This window comes from Somniosus microcephalus, chromosome 4, assembly GCF_052327205.1.
Source record: "Somniosus microcephalus isolate GS21.2 chromosome 4, FLI_Smic_1.0, whole genome shotgun sequence".
In the NCBI taxonomy this organism is placed as follows: domain Eukaryota; kingdom Metazoa; phylum Chordata; class Chondrichthyes; order Squaliformes; family Somniosidae; genus Somniosus; species Somniosus microcephalus.
Genome location: NC_140990.1, coordinates 94,139,622 through 94,164,413, shown reverse-complemented (window position 1 = coordinate 94,164,413; position 24,792 = coordinate 94,139,622). Strand labels below are relative to the sequence as shown.

At 52.7% G+C, this 24,792-nt stretch overlaps 1 protein-coding gene across 1 annotated transcript in view; it reads right to left on the bottom strand.

The window, feature by feature from the left end:
• The window catches only part of parp2 (poly (ADP-ribose) polymerase 2), a 115,668-nt gene that overhangs the window by 34,644 nt on the left and 56,232 nt on the right, over positions 1-24,792 (bottom strand).

Below are 24,792 nucleotides of genomic sequence, written 5' to 3'. Positions count from 1 at the left end.
GTGTGTGTCAGAGGGAGTGAGAGCAATGTGGAGTCACTGTGTGTCAGAGGGAGTGAGAGCAATGTGGAGTCACACAGTGTGTGTCAGAGGGAGTGAGAGCAATGTGGAGTCACACAATGTGTGTCAGAGGGAGTGAGAGCAATGTGGAGTCACAGTGTGTGTCAGAGGGAGTGAGGACAATGTGGAGTCACACAGTGTGTCAGAGGGAGTGAGGACAATGTGGAGTCACACAGTATTTAAGAGGGAGTGAGAGCAATGTGGAGTCACAGTGTGTCAGGGAGTGAGAGCAATGTGGAGTCACCGTTTGTGTGTCAGAGTGAGTGAGAGCAATGTGGAGTCACACAGTGTGTCAGAGGGAGTGAGAGCAATGTGGAGTCACAGTGTGTCAGAGGGAGTGAGAGCAATGTGGAGTCACAGTGTGTCAGAGGGAGTGAGAGCAATGTGGAGTCACAGTGTGTGTCAGAGGGAGTGAGAGCAATGTGGAGTCACAGTGTGTCAGTGGGAGTGAGAGCAATGTGGAGTCACACAGTGTGTCAGAGGGAGTGAGAGCAATGTGGAGTCACAGTGTGTGTCAGAGGGAGTGAGAGCAATGTGGAGTCACACAGTGTGTATCAGAGGGAGTGAGAGCAATGTGGAGTCACACAGTGTGTCAGAGGGAGTGAGAGCAATGTGGAGTCACACTGTGTCAGAGGGAGTGAGAGCAATGTGGAGTCACACAGTGTGTGTCAGAGGGAGTGAGAGCAATGTGGAGTCACACAGTGTGTGTCAGAGGGAGTGAGAGCAATGCGGAGTCACACAGTGTGTGTCAGAGGGAGTGAGAGCAATGTGGAGTCACACAGTGTGTGTCAGAGGGAGTGAGAGCAATGTGGAGTCACACAATGTGTGTCTGAGGGAGTGAGAGCAATGTGGAGTCACACAATGTGTGTCAGAGGGAGTGAGGACAATGTGGAGTCACACAGTGTGTGTCAGAGGTAGTGAGAGCAATGTGGAGTCACACAGTGTGTCAGAGGGAGTGAGAGCAATGTGGAGTCACACAGTGTGTGTCAGAGGGAGTGAGAGCAATGTGGAGTCACACAGCGTGTCAGAGGGAGTGAGAGCAATGTGGAGTCACAGTGTGTCAGGGAGTGAGAGCAATGTGGAGTCACCGTTTGTGTGTCAGAGTGAGTGAGAGCAATGTGGAGTCACACAGTGTGTCAGAGGGAGTGAGAGCAATGTGGAGTCACAGTGTGTCAGAGGGAGTGAGAGCAATGTGGAGTCACAGTGTGTCAGAGGGAGTGAGAGCAATGTGGAGTCACACAGTGTGTGTCAGAGGGAGTGAGAGCAATGTGGAGTCACAGTGTGTGTCAGAGGGAGTGAGAGCAATGTGGAGTCACAGTGTGTCAGTGGGAGTGAGAGCAATGTGGAGTCACACAGTGTGTCAGAGGGAGTGAGAGCAATGTGGAGTCACAGTGTGTGTCAGAGGGAGTGAGAGCAATGTGGAGTCACACAGTGTGTATCAGAGGGAGTGAGAGCAATGTGGAGTCACACAGTGTGTCAGAGGGAGTGAGAGCAATGTGGAGTCACACTGTGTCAGAGGGAGTGAGAGCAATGTGGAGTCACACAGTGTGTGTCAGAGGGAGTGAGAGCAATGTGGAGTCACACAGTGTGTGTCAGAGGGAGTGAGAGCAATGCGGAGTCACACAGTGTGTGTCAGAGGGAGTGAGAGCAATGTGGAGTCACACAGTGTGTGTCAGAGGGAGTGAGAGCAATGTGGAGTCACTGTGTGTGTCAGAGGGAGTAAGAGCAATGCGGAGTCACACAGTGTGTCAGAGGGAGAGAGAGCAATGTGGAGTCACAGTGTGTCAGAGGGACTGAGAGCAATGTGGAGTCACACTGTGTCAGATGGAGTGAGAGCAATGTGGAGTCACACAGTGTGTGTCAGAGGGAGAGAGAGCAATGTGGTGTCACACTGTGTGTGTCAGAGGGAGTGAGAGCAATGTGGAGTCACAGTGTGTGTCAGAGGGAGTGAGAGCAATGTGGAGTCACACTGTGTCAGAGGGAGTGAGAGCAATGTGGAGTCACAGTGTGTGTCAGAGGGAGTGAGGGCAATGTGGAGTCACAGTGTGTCAGAGGGAGTGAGGGCAATGTGGAGTCACAGTGTGTGTCAGAGGGAGTGAGAGCAATGTGCAGTCACACAGTGTGTCAGAGGGAGTGAGGGCAATGTGGAGTCACACAGTGTGTCACAGAGGGAGCGAGAGCAATGTGGAGTCACAGTGTGTGTCAGAGGGAGTGAGAGCATTGTGGAGTCACACAGTGTGTCAGAAGGAGTGAGAGCAATGTGGAGTCACACAGTGTGTCAGAGGGAGTGAGAGCAATGTGGAGTCACAGTGTGTGTCAGAGGGAGTGAGAGCAATGTGGAGTCACTGTGTGTCAGAGGGAGTGAGAGCAATGTGGAGTCACACAGTGTGTGTCAGAGGGAGTGAGAGCAATGTGGAGTCACACAATGTGTGTCAGAGGGAGTGAGAGCAATGTGGAGTCACAGTGTGTGTCAGAGGGAGTGAGGACAATGTGGAGTCACACAGTGTGTCAGAGGGAGTGAGGACAATGTGGAGTCACACAGTATTTAAGAGGGAGTGAGAGCAATGTGGAGTCACAGTGTGTCAGGGAGTGAGAGCAATGTGGAGTCACCGTTTGTGTGTCAGAGTGAGTGAGAGCAATGTGGAGTCACACAGTGTGTCAGAGGGAGTGAGAGCAATGTGGAGTCACAGTGTGTCAGAGGGAGTGAGAGCAATGTGGAGTCACAGTGTGTCAGAGGGAGTGAGAGCAATGTGGAGTCACAGTGTGTGTCAGAGGGAGTGAGAGCAATGTGGAGTCACAGTGTGTCAGTGGGAGTGAGAGCAATGTGGAGTCACACAGTGTGTCAGAGGGAGTGAGAGCAATGTGGAGTCACAGTGTGTGTCAGAGGGAGTGAGAGCAATGTGGAGTCACACAGTGTGTATCAGAGGGAGTGAGAGCAATGTGGAGTCACACAGTGTGTCAGAGGGAGTGAGAGCAATGTGGAGTCACACTGTGTCAGAGGGAGTGAGAGCAATGTGGAGTCACACAGTGTGTGTCAGAGGGAGTGAGAGCAATGTGGAGTCACACAGTGTGTGTCAGAGGGAGTGAGAGCAATGCGGAGTCACACAGTGTGTGTCAGAGGGAGTGAGAGCAATGTGGAGTCACACAGTGTGTGTCAGAGGGAGTGAGAGCAATGTGGAGTCACTGTGTGTGTCAGAGGGAGTAAGAGCAATGCGGAGTCACACAGTGTGTCAGAGGGAGAGAGAGCAATGTGGAGTCACAGTGTGTCAGAGGGACTGAGAGCAATGTGGAGTCACACTGTGTCAGATGGAGTGAGAGCAATGTGGAGTCACAGTGTGTGTCAGAGGGAGTGAGAGCAATGTGGAGTCACACTGTGTCAGAGGGAGTGAGAGCAATGTGGAGTCACAGTGTGTGTCAGAGGGAGTGAGGGCAATGTGGAGTCACAGTGTGTGTCAGAGGGAGTGAGGGCAATGTGGAGTCACAGTGTGTGTCAGAGGGAGTGAGAGCAATGTGCAGTCACACAGTGTGTCAGAGGGAGTGAGGGCAATGTGGAGTCACACAGTGTGTCACAGAGGGAGCGAGAGCAATGTGGAGTCACAGTGTGTGTCAGAGGGAGTGAGAGCATTGTGGAGTCACACAGTGTGTCAGAAGGAGTGAGAGCAATGTGGAGTCACACAGTGTGTCAGAGGGAGTGAGAGCAATGTGGAGTCACAGTGTGTGTCAGAGGGAGTGAGAGCAATGTGGAGTCACTGTGTGTCAGAGGGAGTGAGAGCAATGTGGAGTCACACAGTGTGTGTCAGAGGGAGTGAGAGCAATGTGGAGTCACACAATGTGTGTCAGAGGGAGTGAGAGCAATGTGGAGTCACAGTGTGTGTCAGAGGGAGTGAGGACAATGTGGAGTCACACAGTGTGTCAGAGGGAGTGAGGACAATGTGGAGTCACACAGTATTTAAGAGGGAGTGAGAGCAATGTGAAGTCACACAGTGTGTCAGAGGGAGTGAGAGCAATGTGGAGTCACAGTGTGTGTCAGAGGGAGTCAGAGCAATGTGGAGTCACACTGTCAGAGGGAGTGAGAGCAATGTGGAGTCACAGTGTGTGTCAGAGGGAGTGAGAGCAATGTGGCGTCACAGTGTGTGTCAGAGGGAGTGAGAGCAATGTGGAGTCACACAGTGTGTGTCAGAGGGAGTGAGAGCAATGTGGAGTCACACAGTGTGTCAGAGGGAGTGAGAGCAATGTGGAGTTACACAATGTGTCAGAGGGAGTGAGAGCAATGTGGAGTCACAGTGTGCCAGAGGGCGAGAGAGCAATGTGGAGTCACACTGTCAGAGGGAGTGAGAGCAATGTGGAGTCACAGTGTGTGTCAGAGGGAGTGAGAGCAATGTGGCGTCACAGTGTGTGTCAGAGGGAGTGAGAGCAATGTGGAGTCACACAGTGTGTGTCAGAGGGAGTGAGAGCAATGTGGAGTCACACAGTGTGTCAGAGGGAGTGAGAGCAATGTGGAGTCACACAATGTGTCAGAGGGAGTGAGAGCAATGTGGAGTCACAGTGTGCCAGAGGGAGTGAGAGCAATGTGGAGTCACACACAGTGTCAGAGGGAGTGAGAGCAATGTGGAGTCACACAGTGTGTGTCAGAGGGAGTGAGAGCAATGTGGAGTCACACAGTGTGTCAGAGGGAGTGAGAGCAATGTGGAGTCACACTGTGTGTGTCAGAGGGAGTGAGAGCAATGTGGAGTCACACAGTGTGTCAGAGGGAGTGAGAGCAATGTGGAGTCACACAGTGTGTCAGAGGGAGTGAGAGCAATGTGGAGTCACAGTGTGTCAGAGGGAGTGAGGGCAATGTGGAGTCACACAGTGTGTCAGAGGGAGTGAGAGCAATGTGGAGTCACACATTGTGTCAGAGGGAGTGAGAGCAATGTGGAGTCACAGTGTGTCAGAGGGAGTGAGAGGAATGTGGAGTCACAGTGTGTCAGAGGGAGTGAGAGCAATGTGGAGTCACACAGTGTGTCAGAGGGAGTGAGAGCAATGTGGAGTCACAGTGTGTCAGAGGGAATGAGAGCAATGTGGAGTCATGCAGTGTGTCAGAGGGAGTGAGAGCAATGTGGAGTCACAGTGTGTGCCAGAGGGAGTGAGAGCAATGTGGAGTCACAGTGTGTGTCAGAGGGAGTGAGAGCAATGTGGAGTCACACAGTGTGTGTCAGAGGGAGTGAGAGCAATGTGGAGTCACACAGTGTCAGAGGGAGTGAGAGCAATGTGGAGTCACACAGTGTATCAGAGGGAGAGAGAGCAATGTGGAGTCACACTGTGTCAGAGGGACTGAGAGCAATGTGGAGTCACACTGTGTCAGAGGGAGTGAGAGCAATGTGGAGTCACACAGTGTGTGTCAGAGGGAGTGAGAGCAATGTGGAGTCACACAGTGTGTGTCAGAGGGAGTGAGAGCAATGTGGAGTCACAGTGTGTCAGAGGGAGTGAGAGCAATGTGGAGTCACACAGTGTGTCAGAGGGAGTGAGAGCAATGTGGAGTCACAGTGTGTGTCAGAGGGAGTGACAGCAATGTGGAGTCACACAGTGTGTATCAGAGGGAGTGAGAGCAATGTGGAGTCACAGTGTGTGTCAGAGGGAGTGAGAGCAATGTGGAGTCACACAGTGTGTCAGAGGGAGTGAGAGCAATGTGGAGTCACAGTGTGTGTCAGAGGGAGTGAGAGCAATGTGGAGTCACACTGTGTGTGTCAGAGGGACTGAGAGCAATGTGGAGTCACACTGTGTCAGAGGGAGTGAGAACAATGTGGAGTCACACAGTGTGTGTCAGAGGGAGTGAGAGCAATGTGGAGTCACACTGTGTGTGTCAGAGGGAGTGAGAGCAATGTGGAGTCACAGTGTGTGTCACAGGGAGTGAGAGCAATGTGGAGTCACAGTGTGTGTCAGAGGGAGTGAGAGCAATGTGGAGTCACACTGTGTCAGAGGGAGTGAGAGCAATGTGGAGTCACACAGTGTGTCAGAGGGAGTGAGGGCAGTGCGGAGTCACAGTGTGTGTCAGAGGGAGTGAGGGCAATGTGGAGTCACAGTGTGTGTCAGAGGGAGTGAGGGCAATGTGGAGTCACACAGTGTGTCAGAGGGAGTGAGAACAATGTGGAGTCACACAGTGTGTCAGAGGGAGTGAGAGCAATGTGGAGTCACACAGTGTGTCAGAGGGAGTGAGAGCAAGGTGGAGTCACAGTGTGTGTCAGAGGGAGTGAGGGCAATGTGGAGTCACAGTGTGTGTCAGAGGGAGTGAGAGCAATGTGGAGTCACACAGTGTGTCAGAGGGAGTGAGAGCAATGTGCAGTCACACAGTGTGTCAGAGGGAGTGAGAGCAATGTGGAGTCACACAGTGTGTGTCAGAGGGAGTGAGAGCATTGTGGAGTCACACAGTGTGTCAGAAGGAGTGAGAGCAATGTGGAGTCACAGTGTGTGTCAGAGGGAGAGAGAGCAATGTGGAGTCACACTGTGTCAGAGGGATTGAGAGCAATGTGGAGTCACACACTGTCAGAGGGAGTGAGAGCAATGTGGAGTCACACAGTGTGTGTCAGAGGGAGTGAGAGCAATGTGGAGTCACTGTGTGTCAGAGGGAGTGAGAGCAATGTGGAGTCACACAGTGTGTCAGAGGGAGTGAGAGCAATGTGGAGTCACACAGTGTGTCAGAGGGAGTGAGAGCAATGTGGAGTCACACAGTGTGTGTCAGAGGGAGTGAGAGCAATGTGGAGTCACTGTGTGTCAGAGGGAGTGAGAGCAATGTGGAGTCACACAGTGTGTGTCAGAGGGAGTGAGAGCAATGTGGAGTCACACAATGTGTGTCTGAGGGAGTGAGAGCAATGTGGAGTCACAGTGTGTCAGAGGGAGTGAGAGCAATGTGGAGTCACAGTGTGTGTCAGAGGGAGTGAGGACAATGTGGAGTCACACAGTGTGTCAGAGGGAGTGAGGACAATGTGGAGTCACACAGTATGTAAGAGGGAGTGAGAGCAATGTGAAGTCACACAGTGTGTCAGAGGGAGTGAGAGCAATGTGGAGTCACAGTGTGTGTCAGAGGGAGAGAGAGCAATGTGGAGTCACAGTGTGTGTCAGAGGGAGTGAGAGCAATGTGGAGTCACACAGTGTGTCAGAGGGAGTGAGAGCAATGTGGAGTCACACAGTGTGTCAGAGGGCGAGAGAGCAATGTGGAGTCACACTGTCAGAGGGAGTGAGAGCAATGTGGAGTCACAGTGTGTGTCAGAGGGAGTGAGAGCAATGTGGCGTCACAGTGTGTGTCAGAGGGAGTGAGAGCAATGTGGAGTCACACAGTGTGTCAGAGAGTGAGAGCAATGTGGAGTCACACAGTGTGTCAGAGGGAGTGAGCAATGTGGAGTCACAGTGTGTCAGAGGGAGTGAGAGCAATGTGGAGTCACAGTGTGTGTCAGAAGGAGTAAGAGCAATGTGGAGTCACACAGTGTGTCAGAGGGAGAGAGAGCAATGTGGAGTCACAGTGTGTCAGAGGGACTGAGAGCAATGTGGAGTCACACTGTGTCAGAGGGAGTGAGAGCAATGTGGAGTCACACAGTGTGTGTCAGAGGGAGTGAGAGCAATGTGGAGTCACACAGTGTGTCAGAGGGAGTGAGAGCAATGTGGTGTCACACTGTGTGTGTCAGAGGGAGTGACAGCAATGTGGAGTCACAGTGTGTGTCACAGGGAGTGAGAGCAATGTGGAGTCACAGTGTGTGTCAGAGGGAGTGAGAGCAATGTGGAGTCACACAGTGTGTCAGAGGGAGTGAGAGCAATGTGGAGTCACACAGTGTGTGTCAGAGGGAGTGAGAGCATTGTGGAGTCACACAGTGTGTCAGAAGGAGTGAGAGCAATGTGGAGTCACAGTGTGTGTCAGAGGTAGTGAGAGCAATGTGGAGTCACTGTGTGTGTCAGAGGGAGTGAGAGCAATGTGGAGTCACACACTGTCAGAGGGAGTGAGAGCCAAGTGGAGTCACACAGTGTGTCAGAGGGAGTGAGAGCAATGTGGAGTCACACAGTGTGTGTCAGAGGGAGTGAGAGCAATGTGGAGTCACTGTGTGTCAGAGGGAGTGAGAGCAATGTGGAGTCACACAGTGTGTGTCAGAGGGAGTGAGAGCACTGTGGAGTCACACAATGTGTGTCTGAGGGAGTGAGAGCAATGTGGAGTCACAGTGTGTGTCAGAGGGAGAGAGAGCAATGTGGAGTCACACTGTGTCAGAGGGAGTGAGGACAATGTGGAGTCACACACTGTCAGAGGGAGTGAGAGCAAAGTGGAGTCACACAGTGTGTCAGAGGGAGTGAGGACAATGTGGAGTCACACAGTATGTAAGAGGGAGTGAGAGCAATGTGAAGTCACACAGTGTGTCAGAGGGAGTGAGAGCAATGTGGAGTCACAGTGTGTGTCAGAGGGAGAGAGAGCAATGTGGAGTCACAGTGTGTGTCAGAGGGAGTGAGAGCAATGTGGCGTCACAGTGTGTGTCAGAGGGAGTGAGAGCAATGTGGAGTCACACAGTGTGTCAGAGAGTGAGAGCAATCTGGAGTCACACAGTGTGTCAGAGGGAGTGAGAGCAATGTGGAGTCACAGTGTGTCAGAGGGAGTGAGAGCAATGTGGAGTCACACAGTGTGTGTCAGAGGGAGTGAGAGCAATGTGGAGTCACACAGTGTGTGTCAGAGGGAGTGAGAGCAATGTGGAGTCACACAATGTGTGTCTGAGGGAGTGAGAGCAATGTGGAGTCACACAATGTGTGTCAGAGGGAGTGAGGACAATGTGGAGTCACACAGTGTGTGTCAGAGGTAGTGAGAGCAATGTGGAGTCACACAGTGTGTCAGAGGGAGTGAGGGCAATGTGGAGTCACAGTGTGTGTCAGAGGGAGTGAGAGCAATGTGGAGTCACACAGTGTGTCAGAGGGAGTGAGAGCAATGTGGAGTCACAGTGTGTCAGAGGGAGTGAGAGCAATGTGGAGTCACACAGCGTGTCAGAGGGAGTGAGAGCAATGCGGAGTCACAGTGTGTCAGGGAGTGAGAGCAATGTGGAGTCACAGTGTGTGTGTCAGAGGGAGTGAGAACAATGTGGAGTCACACAGTGTCAGAGGGTGAGAGAGCAATGTGGAGTCACAGTGTGTCAGTGGGAGTGAGAGCAATGTGGAGTCACAGTGTGTCAGTGGGAGTGAGAGCAATGTGGAGTCACAGTGTGTCAGAGGGAGTGAGAGCAATGTGGAGTCACACAGCGTGTCAGAGGGAGTGAGAGCAATGTGGAGTCACAGTGTGTGTGTCAGAGGGAGTGAGAACAATGTGGAGTCACACAGTGTGTCAGAGGGTGAGAGAGCAATGTGGAGTCACAGTGTGTGTGTCAGAGGGAGTGAGAGCAATGTGGAGTCACAGTGTGTCAGAGGGAGTGAGAGCAATGTGGAGTCACACAGTGTGTGTCAGAGGGAGTGAGAGCAATGTGGAGTCACAGTGTGTGTCAGAGGGAGTGAGAGCAATGTGGAGTCACAGTGTGTCAGTGGGAGTGAGAGCAATGTGGAGTCACACAGTGTGTCAGAGGCAGAGAGAGCAATGTGGAGTCACAGTGTGTGTCAGAGGGCGTGAGAGCAATGTGGAGTCACACACTGTGTCAGAGGGAGTGAGAGCAATGTGGAGTCACACAGTGTGTATCAGAGGGAGTGAGAGCAATGTGGAGTCACAGTGTGTGTCAGAGGGAGTGAAAGCAATGTGGAGTCACACAGTGTGTATCAGAGGGAGTGAGAGCAATGTGGAGTCACACAGTGTGTCAGAGGGAGTGAGAGCAATGTGGAGTCACACTGTGTCAGAGGGAGTGAGAGCAATGTGGAGTCACACAGTGTGTGTCAGAGGGAGTGAGAGCAATGTGGAGTCACAGTGTGTGTCAGAGGGAGTGAGAGCAATGCGGAGTCACACAGTGTGTGTCAGAGGGAGTAAGAGCAATGCGGAGTCACACAGTGTGTCAGAGGGAGAGAGAGCAATGTGGAGTCACACTGTCAGATGGAGTGAGAGCAATGTGGAGTCACACAGTGTGTGTCAGAGGGAGTGAGAGCAATGTGGTGTCACACTGTGTGTGTCAGAGGGAGTGAGAGCAATGTGGAGTCACAGTGTGTGTCAGAGGGAGTGAGAGCAATGTGGAGTCACACTGTGTCAGAGGGAGTGAGAGCAATGTGGAGTCACACAGTGTGTCAGAGGGAGTGAGGGCAATGCGGAGTCACAGTGTGTGTCAGAGGGAGTGAGGGCAATGTGGAGTCACAGTGTGTGTCAGAGGGAGTGAGGGCAATGTGGAGTCACAGTGTGTGTCAGAGGGAGTGAGGGCAATGTGGAGTCACAGTGTGTGTCAGAGGGAGTGAGAGCAATGTGGAGTCACACAGTGTGTCAGAGGGAGTGAGAGCAATGTGCAGTCACACAGTGTGTCAGAGGGAGTGAGGGCAATGGGGAGTCACACAGTGTGTCACAGAGGGAGCGAGAGCAATGTGGAGTCACACAGTGTGTGTCAGAGGGAGTGAGAGCATTGTGGAGTCACACAGTGTGTCAGAAGGAGTGAGAGCAATGTGGAGTCACACAGTGTGTCAGAGGGAGTGAGAGCAATGTGGAGTCACAGTGTGTGTCAGAGGGAGTGAGAGCAATGTGGAGTCACTGTGTGTCAGAGGGAGTGAGAGCAATGTGGAGTCACACAGTGTGTGTCAGAGGGAGTGAGAGCAATGTGGAGTCACACAATGTGTGTCAGAGGGAGTGAGAGCAATGTGGAGTCACAGTGTGTGTCAGAGGGAGTGAGGACAATGTGGAGTCACACAGTGTGTCAGAGGGAGTGAGGACAATGTGGAGTCACACAGTATGTAAGAGGGAGTGAGAGCAATGTGAAGTCACACAGTGTGTCAGAGGGAGTGAGAGCAATGTGGAGTCACACAGTGTGTCAGAGGGCGAGAGAGCAATGTGGAGTCACACTGTCAGAGGGAGTGAGAGCAATGTGGAGTCACAGTGTGTGTCAGAGGGAGTGAGAGCAATGTGGCGTCACAGTGTGTGTCAGAGGGAGTGAGAGCAATGTGGAGTCACACAGTGTGTGTCAGAGGGAGTGAGAGCAATGTGGAGTCACACAGTGTGTCAGAGGGAGTGAGAGCAATGTGGAGTCACACAGTGTGTCAGAGGGAGTGAGAGCAATGTGGAGTCACAGTGTGCCAGAGGGAGTGAGAGCAATGTGGAGTCACACACAGTGTCAGAGGGAGTGAGAGCAATGTGGAGTCACACAGTGTGTGTCAGAGGGAGTGAGAGCAATGTGGAGTCACACAGTGTGTCAGAGGGAGTGAGAGCAATGTGGAGTCACACTGTGTGTGTCAGAGGGAGTGAGAGCAATGTGGAGTCACAGTGTGTCAGAGGGAGTGAGAGGAATGTGGAGTCACAGTGTGTCAGAGGGAGTGAGAGCAATGTGGAGTCACACAGTGTGTCAGAGGGAGTGAGAGCAATGTGGAGTCACAGTGTGTCAGAGGGAATGAGAGCAATGTGGAGTCATGCAGTGTGCCAGAGGGAGTGAGAGCAATGTGGAGTCACACACAGTGTCAGAGGGAGTGAGAGCAATGTGGAGTCACACAGTGTGTGTCAGAGGGAGTGAGAGCAATGTGGAGTCACACAGTGTCAGAGGGAGTGAGAGCAATGTGGAGTCACACAGTGTATCAGAGGGAGAGAGAGCAATGTGGAGTCACACTGTGTCAGAGGGAGTGAGAGCAATGTGGAGTCATGCATTATGTCAGAGGGACTGAGAGCAATGTGGAGTCACACTGTGTCAGAGGGAGTGAGAGCAATGTGGAGTCACACAGTGTGTGTCAGAGGGAGTGAGAGCAATGTGGAGTCACACAGTGTGTCTCAGAGGGAGTGAGAGCAATGTGGAGTCACAGTGTGTCAGAGGGAGTGAGAGCAATGTGGAGTCACAGTGTGTCAGAGGGAGTGAGAGCAATGTGGAGTCACACTGTGTAAGAGGGAGTGAGGGCAATGTGGAGTCACAGTGTGTCACAAGGAGTGAGAGCAATGTGGAGTCACACAGTGTGTGTCAGAGGGAGTGAGAGCAATGTGGAGTCACAGTGTGTCAGAGGGAGTGAGAGCAATGTGGAGTCACAGTGTGTCAGAGGGAGTGAAGGCAATGTGGAGTCACACAGTGTGTCAGAGGGAGTGAGAGCAATGTGGAGTCACAGTGTGTCAGAGGGAGTGAGAGCAATGTGGAGTCACACAATGTGTCAGAGGGAGTGAGGGCAATGTGGAGTCACAGTGTGTCAGAGGGAGTGAGAGCAATGTGGAGTCACAGTGTGTCAGAGGGAGTGAGAGCAATGTGGAGTCACAGTGTGTCAGAGGGAGTGAGAGCAATGTGGAGTCACAGTGTGTCAGAGGGAGTGAGAGCAATGTGGAGTCACAGTGTGTGTCAGAGGGAGTGAGGGCAATGTGGAGTCACACAGTGTGTGTCAGAGGGAGTGAGAGCAATGTGGAGTCACACAGTGTGTGTGTCAGAGGGAGTGAGAGCAATGTGGAGTCACAGTGTGTCAGAGGGAGTGAGAGCAATGTGGAGTCACAGTGTGTCAGAGGGAGTGAGAGCAATGTGGAGTCACACAGCGTGTCAGAGGGAGTGAGAGCAATGTGGAGTCACAGTGTGTCAGGGAGTGAGAGCAATGTGGAGTCACAGTGTGTGTGTCAGAGTGAGTGAGAGCAATGTGGAGTCACACAGTGTGTCAGAGGGAGTGAGAGCAATGTGGAGTCACACAGTGTGTCAGAGGGAGTGAGAGCAATGTGGAGTCACAGTGTGTCAGAGGGAGTGAGAGCAATGTGGAGTCACACAGTGTGTCAGAGGGAGTGAGGGCAATGCGGAGTCACAGTGTGTGTCAGAGGGAGTGAGGGCAATGTGGAGTCACAGTGTGTGTCAGAGGGAGTGAGAGCAATGTGGAGTCACACAGTGTGTCAGAGGGAGTGAGAGCAATGTGGAGTCACAGTGTGTGTCAGAGGGAGTCAGGGCAATGTGGAGTCACAGTGTGTGTCAGAGGGAGTGAGAGCAATGTGGAGTCACACAGTGTGTCAGAGGGAGTGAGAGCAATGTGGAGTCACAGTGTGTCAGAGGGAGTGAGAGCAATGTGGAGTCACAGTGTGTCAGGGAGTGAGAGCAATGTGGAGTCACAGTGTGTTTGTCAGAGTGAGTGAGAGCAATGTGGAGTCACAGTGTGTGTGTCAGAGGGAGTGAGAACAATGTGGAGTCACACAGTGTCAGAGGGTGAGAGAGCAATGTGGAGTCACAGTGTGTGTGTCAGAGGGAGTGAGAGCAATGTGGAGTCACACAGTGTGTGTCAGAGGGAGTGAGAGCAATGTGGAGTCACAGTGTGTGTCAGAGGGAGTGAGAGCAATGTGGAGTCACAGTGTGTCAGTGGGAGTGAGCGCAATGTGGAGTCACAGTGTGTCAGAGGGAGTGAGAGCAATGTGGAGTCACACAGCGTGTCAGAGGGAGTGAGAGCAATGTGGAGTCACCGTGTGTCAGGGAGTGAGAGCAATGTGGAGTCACAGTGTGTGTGTCAGAGTGAGTGAGAGCAATGTGGAGTCACACAGTGTGTCAGAGGGAGTGAGAGCAATGTGGAGTCACACAGTGTGTCAGAGGGAGTGAGAGCAATGTGGAGTCACAGTGTGTGTGTCAGAGGGAGTGAGAGCAATGTGGAGTCACACAGTGTGTCAGAGGGAGTGAGAGCAATGTGGAGTCACACAGTGTGTCAGAGGGAGTGAGAGCAATGTGGAGTCACACAGTGTGTCAGAGGGTGAGAGAGCAATGTGGAGTCACAGTGTGTGTGTCAGAGGGAGTGAGAGCAATGTGGAGTCACAGTGCGTCAGAGGGAGTGAGAGCAATGTGGAGTCACACAGTGTGTGTCAGAGGGAGTGAGAGCAATGTGGAGTCACAGTGTGTGTCAGAGGGAGTGAGAGCAATGTGGAGTCACAGTGTGTCAGTGGGAGTGAGAGCAATGTGGAGTCACACAGTGTGTCAGAGGCAGAGAGAGCAATGTGGAGTCACAGTGTGTGTCAGAGGGCGTGAGAGCAATGTGGAGTCACACACTGTGTCAGAGGGAGTGAGAGCAATGTGGAGTCACACAGTGTGTATCAGAGGGAGTGAGAGCAATGTGGAGTCACACAGTGTGTCAGAGGGAGTGAGAGCAATGTGGAGTCACAGTGTGTGTCAGAGGGAGTGAGAGCAATGTGGAGTCACACAGTGTGTATCAGAGGGAGTGAGAGCAATGTGGAGTCACACAGTGTGTCAGAGGGAGTGAGAGCAATGTGGAGTCACACTGTGTCAGAGGGAGTGAGAGCAATGTGGAGTCACACAGTGTGTGTCAGAGGGAGTGAGAGCAATGTGGAGTCACACAGTGTGTGTCAGAGGGAGTGAGAGCAATGCGGAGTCACACAGTGTGTGTCAGAGGGAGTGAGAGCAATGTGGAGTCACACAGTGTGTGTCAGAGGGAGTGAGAGCAATGTGGAGTCACTGTGTGTGTCAGAGGGAGTAAGAGCAATGCGGAGTCACACAGTGTGTCAGAGGGAGAGAGAGCAATGTGGAGTCACAGTGTGTCAGAGGGACTGAGAGCAATGTGGAGTCACACTGTGTCAGATGGAGTGAGAGCAATGTGGAGTCACACAGTGTGTGTCAGAGGGAGTGAGAGCAATGTGGTGTCACACTGTGTGTGTCAGAGGGAGTGAGAGCAATGTGGAGTCACAGTGTGTGTCAGAGGGAGTGAGAGCAATGTGGAGTCACACTGTGTCAGAGGGAGTGAGAGCAATGTGGAGTCACACAGTGTGTCAGAGGGAGTGAGGGCAATGCGGAGTCACAGTGTGTGTCAGAGGGAGTGAGGGCAATGTGGAGTCACAGTGTGTGTCAGAGGGAGTGAGGGCAATGTGGAGTCACAGTGTGTGTCAGAGGGAGTGAGGGCAATGTGGAGTCACAGTGTGTGTCAGAGGGAGTGAGAGCAATGTGGAGTCACACAGTGTGTCAGAGGGAGTGAGAGCAATGTGCAGTCACACAGTGTGTCAGAGGGAGTGAGAGCATTGTGGAGTCACACAGTGTGTCAGAAGGAGTGAGAGCAATGTGGAGTCACAGTGTGTCAGAGGGAGTGAGAGCAATGTGGAGTCACAGTGTGTGTCAGAGGGAGTGAGAGCAATGTGGAGTCACTGTGTGTCAGAGGGAGTGAGAGCAATGTGGAGTCACACAGTGTGTGTCAGAGGGAGTGAGAGCAATGTGGAGTCAGTGTGTGTCAGAGGGAGTGAGGACAATGTGGAGTCACACAGTGTGTCAGAGGGAGTGAGAGCAATGTGGAGTCACACAGTGTGTCAGAGGGAGTGAGAGCAATGTGGAGTCACACTGTGTGTGTCAGAGGGAGTGAGAGCAATGTGGAGTCACACAGTGTGTCAGAGGGAGTGAGAGCAATGTGGAGTCACAGTGTGTCAGAGGGAGTGAGAGCAATGTGGAGTCACACAGTGTGTCAGAGGGAGTGAGAGCAATGTGGAGTCACAGTGTGTCAGAGGGAATGAGAGCAATGTGGAGTCATGCAGTGTGTCAGAGGGAGTGAGAGCAATGTGGAGTCACAGTGTGTGCCAGAGGGAGTGAGAGCAATGTGGAGTCACACACAGTGTCAGAGGGAGTGAGAGCAATGTGGAGTCACACAGTGTGTGTCAGAGGGAGTGAGAGCAATGTGGAGTCACACAGTGTCAGAGGGAGTGAGAGCAATGTGGAGTCACACAGTGTATCAGAGGGAGAGAGAGCAATGTGGAGTCACACTGTGTCAGAGGGAGTGAGAGCAATGTGGAGTCATGCAGTATGTCAGAGGGACTGAGAGCAATGTGGAGTCACACTGTGTCAGAGGGAGTGAGAGCAATGTGGAGTCACACAGTGTGTGTCAGAGGGAGTGAGAGCAATGTGGAGTCACACAGTGTGTGTCAGAGGGAGTGAGAGCAATGTGGAGTCACAGTGTGTCAGAGGGAGTGAGAGCAATGTGGAGTCACAGTGTGTCAGAGGGAGTGAGAGCAATGTGGAGTCACAGTGTGTCAGAGGGAGTGAGAGCAATGTGGAGTCACACTGTGTGTCAGAGGGAGTGAGGGCAATGTGGAGTCACAGTGTGTGAGAGGGAGTGAGGGCAATGTGGAGTCACAGTGTGTCAGAAGGAGTGAGAGCAATGTGGAGTCACACAGTGTGTCAGAGGGAGTGAGAGCAATGTGGAGTCACAGTGTGTCAGAGGGAGTGAAGGCAATGTGGAGTCACACAGTGTGTCAGAGGGAGTGAGAGCAATGTGGAGTCACAGTGTGTCAGAGGGAGTGAGAGCAATGTGGAGTCACACAATGTGTCAGAGGGAGTGAGGGCAATGTGGAGTCACAGTGTGTCAGAGGGAGTAAGGGCAATGTGGAGTCACACAGTGTGTCAGAGGGAGTGAGAGCAATGTGGAGTCACAGTGTGTCAGAGGGAGTGAGAGCAATGTGGAGTCACAGTGTGTCAGAGGGAGTGAGAGCAATGTGGAGTCACACAGTGTGTGTCAGAGGGAGTGAGAGCAATGTGGAGTCACACAGTGTGTGTGTCAGAGGGAGTGATAGCAATGTGGAGTCACAGTGTGTCAGAGGGCGTGAGCAATGTGGAGTCACAGTGTGTCAGAGGGAGTGAGAGCAATGTGGAGTCACACAGTGTGTCAGAGGGAGTGAGAGCAATGTGGAGTCACAGTGTGTCAGAGGGAGTGAGAGCAATGTGGAGTCACAGTGTGTCAGAGGGAGTGAGAGCAATGTGCAGTCATACACTGTGTGTCAGAGGGAGTGAGGGCAATGTGGAGTCACACAGTGTGTCAGAGGGAGTGAGAGCAATGTGGAGTCACACAGTGTGTGTGTCAGAGGGAGTGAGAGCAATGTGGAGTCACAGTGTGTCAGAGGGAGTGAGAGCAATGTGGAGTCACACAGTGTGTGTGTCAGAGGGAGTGAGAGCAATGTGGAGTCACAGTGTGTCAGAGGGAGTGAGAGCAATGTGGAGTCACAGTGTGTCAGAGGGAGTGAGAGCTATGTGGAGTCACAGTGTGTCAGAGGGAGTGAGAGCAATGTGGAGTCACACAGTGTGTGTGTCAGAGGGAGTGAGAGCAATGTGGAGTCACAGTGTGTCAGAGGGAGTGAGGGCAATGTGGAGTCACACAGTGTGTCAGAGGGAGTGAGGGCAATGTGGAGTCACACAGTGTGTCAGAGGGAGAGAGAGCAATGTGGAGTCACACAGTGTGTCAGAGGGAGTGACAGCAATGTGGAGTCACAGTGTGTCAGAGGGAGTGAGGGCAATGTGGAGTCACAGTGTGTCAGAGGGAGTGAGAGCAATGTGGAGTCACACAGTGTGTGTGTCAGAGGGAGTGAGGGCAATGTGGAGTCACAGTGTGTTAGAGGGAGTGAGAGCAATGTGGAGTCACAGTGTGTCAGAAGGAGTGAGAGCAATGTGGAGTCACACAGTGTGTCAGAGGGAGTGAGAGCAATGTGGAGTCACAGTGTGTCAGAGGGAGTGAAGGCAATGTGGAGTCACACAGTGTGTCAGAGGGAGTGAGAGCAATGTGCAGTCACAGTGTGTCAGAGGGAGTGAGAGCAATGTGGAGTCACACAGTGTGTCAGAGGGAGTGAGAGCAATGTGGAGTCACAGTGTGTCAGAGGGAGTGAGAGCAATGTGGAGTCACAGTGTGTCAGAGGGAGTGAGAGCAATGTGCAGTCATACACTGTGTGTCAGAGGGAGTGAGGGCAATGTGGAGTCACACAGTGTGTCAGAGGGAGTGAGAGCAATGTGGAGTCACACAGTGTGTGTGTCAGAGGGAGTGAGAGCAATGTGGAGTCACAGTGTGTCAGAGGGAGTGAGAGCAATGTGGAGTCACACAGTGTGTGTGTCAGAGGGAGTGAGAGCAATGTGGAGTCACAGTGTGTCAGAGGGAGTGAGAGCAATGTGGAGTCACAGTGTGTCAGAGGGAGTGAGAGCTATGTGGAGTCACAGTGTGTCAGAGGGAGTGAGAGCAATGTGGAGTCACACAGTGTGTCAGAGGGAGTGAGGGCAATGTGGAGTCACACAGTGTGTCAGAGGGAGTGAGGGCAATGTGGAGTCACACAGTGTGTCAGAGGGAGAGAGAGCAATGTGGAGTCACACAGTGTGTCAGAGGGAGTGAGAGCAATGTGGAGTCACAGTGTGTCAGAGGGAGTGAGGGCAATGTGGAGTCACAGTGTGTCAGAGGGAGTGAGAGCAATGTGGAGTCACAGTGTGTCAGAGGGAGTGAGAGCAATGTGGAGTCACACAGTGTGTGTCAGAGGGAGTGAGAGCAATGTGGAGTCACACAGTGTGTCAGAGGGAGTGAGAGCAATGTGGAGTCACAGTGTGTCAGAGGGAGTGACAGCAATGTGGAGTCACAGTGTGTCAGAGGGAGTGAGAGCAATGTGGAGTCACAGTGTGTCAGAGGGAGTGAGAGCAATGTGGAGTCACACAGTGTGTGTCAGAGGGAGTGAGAGCAATGTGGAGTCACACAGTGTGTCAGAGGGAGTGAGAGCAATGTGGAGTCACACAGTGTGTGTGTCAGAGGGAGTGAGAGCAATGTGGAGTCACAGTGTGTCAGAGGGAGTGAGAGCAATGTGGAGTCACACAGTGTGTGTGTCAGAGGGAGTGAGAGCAATGTGGAGTCACAGTGTGTCAGAGGGAGTGAGAGCAATGTGGAGTCACACAGTGTGTGTGTCAGAGGGAGTGAGAGCAATGTGGAGTCACAGTGTGTCAGAGGGAGTGAGAGCAATGTGGAGTCACAGTGTGTCAGAGGGAGTGAGAGCTATGTGGAGTCACACTGTGTCAGAGGGAGTGAGGGCAATGTGGAGTCACACAGTGTGTCAGAGGGAGTGAGGGCAATGTGGAGTCACACAGTGTGTCAGAGGGAGAGAGAGCAATGTGGAGTCACACAGTGTGTCAGAGGGAGAGAGAGCAATGTGGAGTCACACAGTGTGTCAGAGGGAGTGAGAGCAATGTGGAGTCACAGTGTGTCAGAGGGAGTGAGGGCAATGTGGAGTCACACAGTGTGTGTGTCAGAGGGAGTGAGGGCAATGTGGAGTCACAGTGTGTTAGAGGGAGTGAGAGCAATGTGGAGTCACAGTGTGTCAGAAGGAGTGAGAGCAATGTGGAGTCACAGTGTGTCAGAGGGAGTGAAGGCAATGTGGAGTCACACAGTGTGTCAGAGGGAGTGAGAGCAATGTGGAGTCACAGTGTGTCAGAGGGAGTGAGGGCAATGTGGAGTCACACAGTGTGTGTCAGAGGGAGTGAGAGCAATGTGGAGTCACAGTGTGTGTCAGAGGGAGTGAGGGCAATGTGGAGTCACAGTGTGTCAGAGGGAGTGAGAGCAATGTGGAGTCACAGTGTGTCAGAGGGAGTGAGAGCAATGTGGAGTCACAGTGTGTGTGTCAGAGGGAGTGAGAGCAATGTGCAGTCATACACTGTGTGTCAGAGGGAGTGAGGGCAATGTGGAGTCACACAGTGTGTCAGAGGGAGTGAGAGCAATGTGGAGTCACACAGTGTGTGTGTCAGAGGGAGTGAGAGCAATGTGGAGTCACAGTGTGTCAGAGGGAGTGAGAGCAATGTGGAGTCACACAGTGTGTGTGTCAGAGGGAGTGAGAGCAATGTGGAGTCACAGTGTGTCAGAGGGAGTGAGAGCAATGTGGAGTCACAGTGTGTCAGAGGGAGTGAGAGCTATGTGGAGTCACAGTGTGTCAGAGGGAGTGAGAGCAATGTGGAGTCACACAGTGTGTCAGAGGGAGTGAGGGCAATGTGGAGTCACACAGTGTGTCAGAGGGAGTGAGGGCAATGTGGAGTCACACAGTGTGTCAGAGGGAGAGAGAGCAATGTGGAGTCACACAGTGTGTCAGAGGGAGTGACAGCAATGTGGAGTCACAGTGTGTCAGAGGGAGTGAGGGCAATGTGGAGTCACAGTGTGTCAGAGGGAGTGAGAGCAATGTGGAGTCACACAGTGTGTGTGTCAGAGGGAGTGAGGGCAATGTGGAGTCACAGTGTGTTAGAGGGAGTGAGAGCAATGTGGAGTCACAGTGTGTCAGAAGGAGTGAGAGCAATGTGGAGTCACACAGTGTGTCAGAGGGAGTGAGAGCAATGTGGAGTCACAGTGTGTCAGAGGGAGTGAAGGCAATGTGGAGTCACACAGTGTGTCAGAGGGAGTGAGAGCAATGTGGAGTCACAGTGTGTCAGAGGGAGTGAGGGCAATGTGGAGTCACACAGTGTGTGTCAGAGGGAGTGAGAGCAATGTGGAGTCACAGTGTGTCAGAGGGCGTGAGCAATGTGGAGTCACAGTGTGTCAGAGGGAGTGAGAGCAATGTGGAGTCACACAGTGTGTCAGAGGGAGTGAGAGCAATGTGGAGTCACAGTGTGTCAGAGGGAGTGAGAGCAATGTGGAGTCACAGTGTGTCAGAGGGAGTGAGAGCAATGTGCAGTCATACACTGTGTGTCAGAGGGAGTGAGGGCAATGTGGAGTCACACAGTGTGTCAGAGGGAGTGAGAGCAATGTGGAGTCACACAGTGTGTGTGTCAGAGGGAGTGAGAGCAATGTGGAGTCACAGTGTGTCAGAGGGAGTGAGAGCAATGTGGAGTCACACAGTGTGTGTGTCAGAGGGAGTGAGAGCAATGTGGAGTCACAGTGTGTCAGAGGGAGTGAGAGCAATGTGGAGTCACAGTGTGTCAGAGGGAGTGAGAGCTATGTGGAGTCACAGTGTGTCAGAGGGAGTGAGAGCAATGTGGAGTCACACAGTGTGTCAGAGGGAGTGAGGGCAATGTGGAGTCACACAGTGTGTCAGAGGGAGTGAGGGCAATGTGGAGTCACACAGTGTGTCAGAGGGAGAGAGAGCAATGTGGAGTCACACAGTGTGTCAGAGGGAGTGAGAGCAATGTGGAGTCACAGTGTGTCAGAGGGAGTGAGGGCAATGTGGAGTCACAGTGTGTCAGAGGGAGTGAGAGCAATGTGGAGTCACAGTGTGTCAGAGGGAGTGAGAGCAATGTGGAGTCACACAGTGTGTGTCAGAGGGAGTGAGAGCAATGTGGAGTCACACAGTGTGTCAGAGGGAGTGAGAGCAATGTGGAGTCACAGTGTGTCAGAGGGAGTGAGAGCAATGTGGAGTCACACAGTGTGTGTCAGAGGGAGTGAGAGCAATGTGGAGTCACACAGTGTGTCAGAGGGAGTGAGAGCAATGTGGAGTCACACAGTGTGTGTGTCAGAGGGAGTGAGAGCAATGTGGAGTCACAGTGTGTCAGAGGGAGTGAGAGCAATGTGGAGTCACACAGTGTGTGTGTCAGAGGGAGTGAGAGCAATGTGGAGTCACAGCGTGTCAGAGGGAGTGAGAGCAATGTGGAGTCACAGTGTGTCAGAGGGAGTGAGAGCTATGTGGAGTCAGTGTGTCAGAGGGAGTGAGAGCAATGTGGAGTCACACTGTGTCAGAGGGAGTGAGGGCAATGTGGAGTCACACAGTGTGTCAGAGGGAGTGAGGGCAATGTGGAGTCACACAGTGTGTCAGAGGGAGAGAGAGCAATGTGGAGTCACACAGTGTGTCAGAGGGAGTGAGAGCAATGTGGAGTCACAGTGTGTCAGAGGGAGTGAGGGCAATGTGGAGTCACAGTGTGTCAGAGGGAGTGAGAGCAATGTGGAGTCACACAGTGTGTGTGTCAGAGGGAGTGAGGGCAATGTGGAGTCACAGTGTGTTAGAGGGAGTGAGAGTAATGTGGAGTCACACAGTGTGTGTGTCAGAAGGAGTGAGAGCAATGTGGAGTCACACAGTGTGTCAGAGGGAGTGACAGCAATGTGGAGTCACAGTGTGTCAGAGGGAGTGAAGGCAATGTGGAGTCACACAGTGTGTCAGAGGGAGTGAGAGCAATGTGGAGTCACAGTGTGTCAGAGGGAGTGAGGGCAATGTGGAGTCACACAGTGTGTGTCAGAGGGAGTGAGAGCAATGTGGAGTCACAGTGTGTGTCAGAGGGAGTGAGGGCAATGTGGAGTCACAGTGTGTCAGAGGGAGTGAGGGCAATGTGGAGTCACACAGTGTGTCAGAGGGAGTGAAGGCAATGTGGAGTCACACAGTGTGTCAGAGGGAGTGAGAGCAATGTGGAGTCACAGTGTGTCAGAGGGAGTGAGGGCAATGTGGAGTCACACAGTGTGTGTCAGAGGGAGTGAGAGCAATGTGGAGTCACAGTGTGTGTCAGAGGGAGTGAGGGCAATGTGGAGTCACAGTGTGTCAGAGGGAGTGAGAGCAATGTGGAGTCACAGTGTGTCAGAGGGAGTGAGAGCAATGTGGAGTCACAGTGTGTGTGTCAGAGGGAGTGAGAGCAATGTGCAGTCATACACTGTGTGTCAGAGGGAGTGAGGGCAATGTGGAGTCACACAGTGTGTCAGAGGGAGTGAGAGCAATGTGGAGTCACACAGTGTGTGTGTCAGAGGGAGTGAGAGCAATGTGGAGTCACACAGTGTGTGTGTCAGAGGGAGTGAGAGCAATGTGGAGTCACACAGTGTGTGTGTCAGAGGGAGTGAGAGCAATGTGGAGTCACAGTGTGTCAGAGGGAGTGAGAGCAATGTGGAGTCACAGTGTGTCAGAGGGAGTGAGAGCTATGTGGAGTCACAGTGTGTCAGAGGGAGTGAGAGCAATGTGGAGTCACACAGTGTGTCAGAGGGAGTGAGGGCAATGTGGAGTCACACAGTGTGTCAGAGGGAGTGAGGGCAATGTGGAGTCACACAGTGTGTCAGAGGGAGAGAGAGCAATGTGGAGTCACACAGTGTGTCAGAGGGAGTGAGAGCAATGTGGAGTCACAGTGTGTCAGAGGGAGTGAGGGCAATGTGGAGTCACAGTGTGTCAGAGGGAGTGAGAGCAATGTGGAGTCACAGTGTGTCAGAGGGAGTGAGAGCAATGTGGAGTCACACAGTGTGTGTCAGAGGGAGTGAGAGCAATGTGGAGTCACACAGTGTGTCAGAGGGAGTGAGAGCAATGTGGAGTCACAGTGTGTCAGAGGGAGTGAGAGCAATGTGGAGTCACAGTGTGTCAGAGGGAGTGAGAGCAATGTGGAGTCACAGTGTGTCAGAGGGAGTGAGAGCAATGTGGAGTCACACAGTGTGTGTCAGAGGGAGTGAGAGCAATGTGGAGTCACACAGTGTGTCAGAGGGAGTGAGAGCAATGTGGAGTCACACAGTGTGTGTGTCAGAGGGAGTGAGAGCAATGTGGAGTCACAGTGTGTCAGAGGGAGTGAGAGCAATGTGGAGTCACACAGTGTGTGTGTCAGAGGGAGTGAGAGCAATGTGGAGTCACAGTGTGTCAGAGGGAGTGAGAGCAATGTGGAGTCACACAGTGTGTGTGTCAGAGGGAGTGAGAGCAATGTGGAGTCACAGTGTGTCAGAGGGAGTGAGAGCTATGTGGAGTCAGTGTGTCAGAGGGAGTGAGAGCAATGTGGAGTCACACTGTGTCAGAGGGAGTGAGGGCAATGTGGAGTCACACAGTGTGTCAGAGGGAGTGAGGGCAATGTGGAGTCACACAGTGTGTCAGAGGGAGAGAGAGCAATGTGGAGTCACACAGTGTGTCAGAGGGAGTGAGAGCAATGTGGAGTCACAGTGTGTCAGAGGGAGTGAGGGCAATGTGGAGTCACAGTGTGTCAGAGGGAGTGAGAGCAATGTGGAGTCACACAGTGTGTGTGTCAGAGGGAGTGAGGGCAATGTGGAGTCACAGTGTGTTAGAGGGAGTGAGAGCAATGTGGAGTCACAGTGTGTCAGAAGGAGTGAGAGCAATGTGGAGTCACACAGTGTGTCAGAGGGAGTGACAGCAATGTGGAGTCACAGTGTGTCAGAGGGAGTGAAGGCAATGTGGAGTCACACAGTGTGTCAGAGGGAGTGAGAGCAATGTGGAGTCACAGTGTGTCAGAGGGAGTGAGGGCAATGTGGAGTCACACAGTGTGTGTCAGAGGGAGTGAGAGCAATGTGGAGTCACAGTGTGTGTCAGGGGGAGTGAGGGCAATGTGGAGTCACAGTGTGTCAGAGGGAGTGAGGGCAATGTGGAGTCACACAGTGTGTCAGAGGGAGTGAAGGCAATGTGGAGTCACACAGTGTGTCAGAGGGAGTGAGAGCAATGTGGAGTCACAGTGTGTCAGAGGGAGTGAGGGCAATGTGGAGTCACACAGTGTGTGTCAGAGGGAGTGAGAGCAATGTGGAGTCACAGTGTGTGTCAGAGGGAGTGAGGGCAATGTGGAGTCACAGTGTGTCAGAGGGAGTGAGAGCAATGTGGAGTCACAGTGTGTCAGAGGGAGTGAGAGCAATGTGGAGTCACAGTGTGTCAGAGGGAGTGAGAGCAATGTGGAGTCACACAGTGTGTGTCAGAGGGAGTGAGAGCAATGTGGAGTCACACAGTGTGTCAGAGGGAGTGAGAGCAATGTGGAGTCACAGTGTGTCAGAGGGAGTGAGAGCAATGTGGAGTCACAGTGTGTCAGAGGGAGTGAGAGCAATGTGGAGTCACACAGTGTGTGTCAGAGGGAGTGAGAGCAATGTGGAGTCACACAGTGTGTCAGAGGGAGTGAGAGCAATGTGGAGTCACACAGTGTGTGTGTCAGAGGGAGTGAGAGCAATGTGGAGTCACAGTGTGTCAGAGGGAGTGAGAGCAATGTGGAGTCACACAGTGTGTGTGTCAGAGGGAGTGAGAGCAATGTGGAGTCACAGTGTGTCAGA